At 42.7% G+C, this 5,960-nt stretch overlaps 1 long non-coding RNA gene across 1 annotated transcript; it reads right to left on the reverse strand.

Annotated features, from left to right (window-relative positions):
• Nucleotides 1-301: 301 nt before the first annotated feature.
• Nucleotides 302-2,857, reverse strand: LOC143509720 (uncharacterized). Its single transcript, XR_013129750.1, has 3 exons — nucleotides 2,734-2,857; nucleotides 2,475-2,589; nucleotides 302-1,300 (listed from the first exon to the last, which is right to left on the reverse strand). It is a non-coding gene; the product is annotated as an uncharacterized LOC143509720 (long non-coding RNA).
• Nucleotides 2,858-5,960: the final 3,103 nt, after the last annotated feature.

Genomic DNA, 5,960 nt, shown 5'->3' on the forward strand with positions numbered 1-5,960 from the left:
GTATCCAAGTCTATTTGATCAACTTGTATCTTATCACCTATTTATTGAAACAGGCACAAAATTATTGCATATAATGGTTAAAGCTGAATTTGTAGATAATTCATAAGGTTATACAGTATGTCTTATTTAATGTCTTATATTTTGAATAATAAGTCATATCACTTGGACAAATAGTTATCTTCATTGTGTTAACCAAATACTACTATGTTCTTTCTAATGTACATATGTGGGCTTACAGTTTTGTGTGGCAACACAAGAACAGAAGCATAACATGTTGAATACTGACCGTACAGTCATATAGTCATACCAATAGTCATGCAGTCATAGTCATATAGTCATAGTCATATAGTCATGTAGTCATATAGTCATGTAGTCATATAGTCACAGTCATAGTTGAATAGTCTTGTGGAATCAGCCAAACACAAGTCAGCAACTCAATGCATTTGACAAAGCGAACATCAGAATGGGGAAGAAATGTGATCTAAGTGACTTTGAACATGGCATGGTTGTTGGTGCCAGACGGGCTGGTCTGAGTATTTCAGAAACTGCTGATCTACTGGGATTTTCACACACAACCATCTCTAGGGTTTACAGAGAATGGTCCGAAAAAGAGAAAATATCCAGTGAGCAGCAGTTCTGTGCTCGCAAATGGCTTGTTGATGCCAGAGGTCAGAGGAGAATGGCCAGACTGGTTTGAGCTAATAGAAAGGCAACAGGAACTCAAACTCGTTACAACCAAGACATGCAGAAGAGCATCTCTGAACGCAAAACAAATCGAACCTTGAGGTGGATGGGCTACAGCAGAAGTCCACACCGGGTGCCACTCCTGACAGCTAAGAAGAGGAAATTGAGGCTACAATTTGCACAGGCTCACCAAAATTGGACAATGGAAGATTGGAAAAACGTTGCCTAGTCTAACGAGTCTCGATTTCTGCTGCGACATTCAGGGTCTGAATTTGGCATCAACAACTTGAAAGCATAGATCCATCCTGCCTTGTATCAACGATTCAGGCTAGTGGTGGTGTTGCAATGTTGTGGGGGATATTTTCCTGGCACACTTTGGGCCCATTAGTACCAATTGAGCATCATGTTAGCGTGAGAGCCTACCTGAGAATTGTTGCGGACTATGTCCATCCCTTTATGACCACAATGTGTCTCATCTTCTGATGGCTACTTCCAGGAAGATAACGAGCTATGTCATAAAGTGCGAATCTTCTCAGACTGGTTTCTTGAATACGTCAATGAGTTCACTGTACTCGAATGGCCTCCACAGTCATCAGATTAAAATCCAGTAGAGCACCTTTGGGATGTGGTGAAATGGGAGACTCGCATCATGGATGTGCAGTTGACAAATCTGCAGCAACTGTGTGATGTTATCATGTGAATATGGACCAGACTCTCTGAGGAATGTTTCGAGTACCTTGTTGAATCTATGCCACAAAGGATTAAGGCAGTTCTGAAGGCAAAAGGGGGTCCAACCCGGTACTAGCAAGGTGTACCTAATAAAGTGGCCGGTGAGTGTAGTAATAGTCATAGTCATATAATCATATAGTCATAATCATATAGTCATATAGTCATAGTGTCCAATAGTCATATAGTCATAAGGTCATAGTCATATAAACATATAGTCATAGTTAAATATTCATAGTCATATAGTCATAGTTATATAGTCAGTGTCATATTGTCATAGTTATATAATCATAGTCATATAGTCATAGTCATATAGTCACAGCTATATAGTCATAGTCATATAGTCATATAGTCATAGTCATATAGTCATATAGTTATATAGTCATAGTCATATAGTCATATAGTCATATAGACATATAGTCATATAGTCACAGCTATATAGTCATAGTCATATAGTCATATAGTCATAGTTATATAGTTATAGTCATATAGTCATCTAGTCATAGTTATATAGTTATAGTCATATAGTCATATAGTTATAGTTATATAGTTATACTCATATAGTCATAGTTATATAGTTGTAGTCATATAGTCATGTAGTCATATAGTCATATAGTCATAGTTATATAGTTATAGTCATAGAGTCTGTGGTAAGGTCGATCTGGAGGTACCCTGCAAATATTTACAGTTTACCCTGCTGGTACAGATCTCACAGTGATAAAGAGGTTTCCAAATTGCACAATTTGGTACACACAGGTACACACAGGTACACACACACACACACACACACACACACACACACACACACACACACACTCATTACTCTCCTTTCCCTTATATATTCTCCCGGCTTGTTCGGATCAAACCAAGAGGGACACGTACAATCACAGGTAGGACAGCTCACACAATCATACAAACACTTATGTTTGTAAAAATTACTTGAATCCACATACTCAATAAACTGCATTAAATTGTCTTGTTCAGTCTAGTAGGTAAGCATGGTCATTTAACTACATTAGAAAAAATACAGAAAATCATATTTCCCAGGTATACTGGATCCCCACCTCTGAACCAATGACGCCCTGAAGTCCTATCAAGACTGGAGGAGTTGAGTGGCCTGCACGCTGCCACTCCCCCCAAAGGATACAGGTAAGTCCCAGTTCCCAGTTCTTCTTGAGGCTGGTGATGGGTAGAAGCACATACCGTATCACATAGTCATATAGTCATATAGTCATATAACCTTGCAGTCATATAGACGTAGTCATTCTGGTTCTAGTAATCCCAGAAGTGAAAAACCCAAAACACATGTTTACGTCCACATACCTGGAGCATTTCTGACTTTGAATAAACCACTTCCTGTTTGAGCTCCAGCTGTGAATAGAGAGAGACTGACAGAGAGAGGGGAGGAGGAACAGAGAAAGAGGGGGGATCAGGGAGAGAGAGAGAGAGAGAGAGAGAGAGAGAGAGAGAGAGAGAGAGAGAGAGAGAGAGAGAGAGAAAATGAAGAATGGTTTAAATACACAGGAAGTGATTTCACCCAGCTTAAAATCCTGTGCTAAAGTTCCAGCAGACTGCGCAGACCTTCCTCCATTCCTCCCAGTTCCAAACTGGATGAGAGAGAGAGAGAGAGAACTCTCCTAACTACTCTCTCTCTCTCTCTCTCTCTCTCTCTCTCCCTCTCTCTCTCTCTCTCTCTCTCTCTCTCTCTCTCTCTCTCTCTCTCTCTCTCTCTCTCTCTCTCCACTTCCCAGTTCCAGATGAGAGAGTACCCTGAGCAGCACTGCTGCAGCATGCTGATACATTTGTTTGTTGAGAAACCTTAACATCCTGGCAGCTTTCTCCTCTCTATTGTCTTCCTCTCTTCTTTTCTTTTAGCTACTCTCTCACTCCCTCGCTCTCTACCTCCCATCTCTCTCTGTCTCTCTCTGACTCTCATTCTCACTCTCTGTCTGCCTTTCCACTTAAAAGAAGTACCAGCATCTGAAATTAGCATCTGAGTCTCAGTTACAAGACTTCTTCCCATGGTTTACAGACACAGTTCGCTGCATATATATATATGGCCAGGAGGGAGTGTGTTATAATCCAAATATTGCTGTCAGGGCCATTATTACTGTCACACAGGCTTGTGTGGGCTGAGCTGATAAGCCATAAAGAGCCCAACCCTTCTCCTCTGATAGTGGATTGAGGCTGTTGGTCGTAGTGGACTCAGCTAGAGAGCCATATAGGTGTAAACACAATTGCTCTTTGTCCCTCTTCGATCACTCACGTGTCCCATCATGCACTTGCTATGCAGGTTCGTGTCTGTTACACTGGACTGACTCAGACTTCCCGTCTCCAGCACTCTCTTTCTTTGGCTTGTCCTGTGGTGCCATGAGAAAGTTTACAGCAGTGGGGGACACGGAGTTGGTCAGATCAGATTGGAAGGGATCAGGTTGCCAGGGATCAGACTGGCAGAGATCAGATCTGCAGGGATCAGACTGGCAGGGATCAGATTGGCAAAGATCATCCTGCATTGGAGTGTGTTGGGTCATTCCATTTCCTTAAGATCAAGCTCTTGTTTTCACAGCAGGAAATCTGAAATGCAGAGAGCCGGGTGTGTTGACTGAGGAAGATCATCATAACAGCAGTTCAAAGCCTGAGTCCCCTTAGCTCTGCCACGTCTTCACCTCCGGAGCTGGACACAAAAGAGCTTTGCTAATTAAATCAGTGCCTGAAGGGCACTCCACACACATCCGTTAGGATGACTTCAGCCTTTCTCACAGCTTTTGCGCAGCAGCTTTTCAGCTCACCGTCGCCTCCTCTGGCCCGTGGATATCAGTGCAGGCTTTGTCCAGTCATCACACTAAGATGGTATTAGAGAGTCCGGCTCGCAAGCAGTTACGGACCCTGGGTGCATTAGTACTGGCCTAATTACCTGAAGGTTTCAATCCTCTTATTCTTGCCCATGCTGTAGACATACTAAGAAGGCTTTGGGTTCAGTCTGGGTTCACGGCCACCTTTCCCTGGAGTGAATTATAAGGGAAAGGTGTGTGATTGAACTGAAGGTTAGAAAACACATGGAGACAGGGCTCAACAGTGGGCTGTCTAGATTTTTAAGGGGAATTTGGTGAACTCTTTCGTAACAAATAATTCATTCTTTCTGCAATTGTTAGTCTGCATACATCTTCAAATAATCAAGTACTGTAGCAGCCAGTGTGAACAAAAGCTGAATCATTTTCATTCTCTTAAATAATCCCATCCATTACTGCATAAAACCTGATTTTCACTCAACTGCTTGCTGTGTTTGTTAATCATAAGCAGGAATAATGTTATATAAAGGGTGCGACCTCCCTCAAACGCTGTTTTTGTTCATATATAAATATTTTAAAATCACGTTTTATTAAAATGAATGACGTCTACCTTTCCCCTCCACAGGGGCCATTTCGTGTAGCTGTAGTGAGGGTTTCCAGCTCTCCTTCCAACCGTGAGAGCTGTTTTCATTGCATAACCTCACCTGGCGCCATTTTGTTTGTCAGGGCCCTCAGCATATGGCCAGTGTGTCTCCACTGCTCTAGTTGGAACCATGCCCCTGTTTCCTTCCCACAATTCTCTGTTCCCTCCTCGAAGGTGACATCCTCCCTCCCTGCACCTCTCTGCAGTGCTCCATCTCTGAAGGGTGGGCGGAGGTATGGCAGAGTGAGCTGGGAACAAGGACAGCAGGTGAAGGGAAAGAGCTGAAGCACAGAGGACGCCCCTGCCGTTCGTCCATAACGGTCCCTCACACATCAAAGGCCACGCCGCCACCCTTCCGGCATATGGCTCTGCCTATTTAAAAATGTGTGTCAAGAGCTTGCATGAAATATGCATCAGTGTTTCTGTCCCCGGAGAGCACAGCAAACTTACATTGTAGTGCAACAACGCTGGAAGGCTGTTTCTAGAAGTGTGGTGATATATATTTAATAGAATGAAAGTCAGTCATCGGTCCTTTGCAAGTCATGCCCATCACCTGTGGTTCTCTGAAGTTGAAACTCTGGGTGTGTACTGTATATCAGCCCATCAAACAAACACAGAATGTGCATTAAATCTATCTGTGTGTTATTCATGGGTGAAGTGTTACTCTTAGTTTTTTTTATATGCAAAAGGAAATCTTATTAGATTTGTATTTTCATTGGTTGCTTATTTGCAATAGGGAATGGACGATTCTAGAGAAGTCACTTATTCAGCATTAGAAACAGGCTAAAAATAGTCCACTGAGGGAACGGTGGTGGTGTATTACAGGGTGGACTTGGACAGCACGCACAGAAAGTTCTAGAAAATATCACAGGCTGGCTATGTCTGCAGAACGGATCTGCAGCCAACAATCACCAGGGCACCGGGAACTCGCCCTAAACAATAGATCATGATTCATACTCTTCATTCTAGTGTTCTCTTTCTCTCTCCTCTCTCTCTCTCTCTCTGTTTGTTTGACCTTCTGACATTTCTCTCCTTTTTACCCTGTTTTTCATTCTCCCTGAAATCAAGTCTTCTCTGGGTGATAGTATTGCGCATGTCTGCGTGAGTTATTGCTTCTC

The sequence above is a fragment of the Brachyhypopomus gauderio genome, chromosome 3 (genome assembly GCF_052324685.1).
Source record: "Brachyhypopomus gauderio isolate BG-103 chromosome 3, BGAUD_0.2, whole genome shotgun sequence".
NCBI lineage: Eukaryota > Metazoa > Chordata > Actinopteri > Gymnotiformes > Hypopomidae > Brachyhypopomus > Brachyhypopomus gauderio.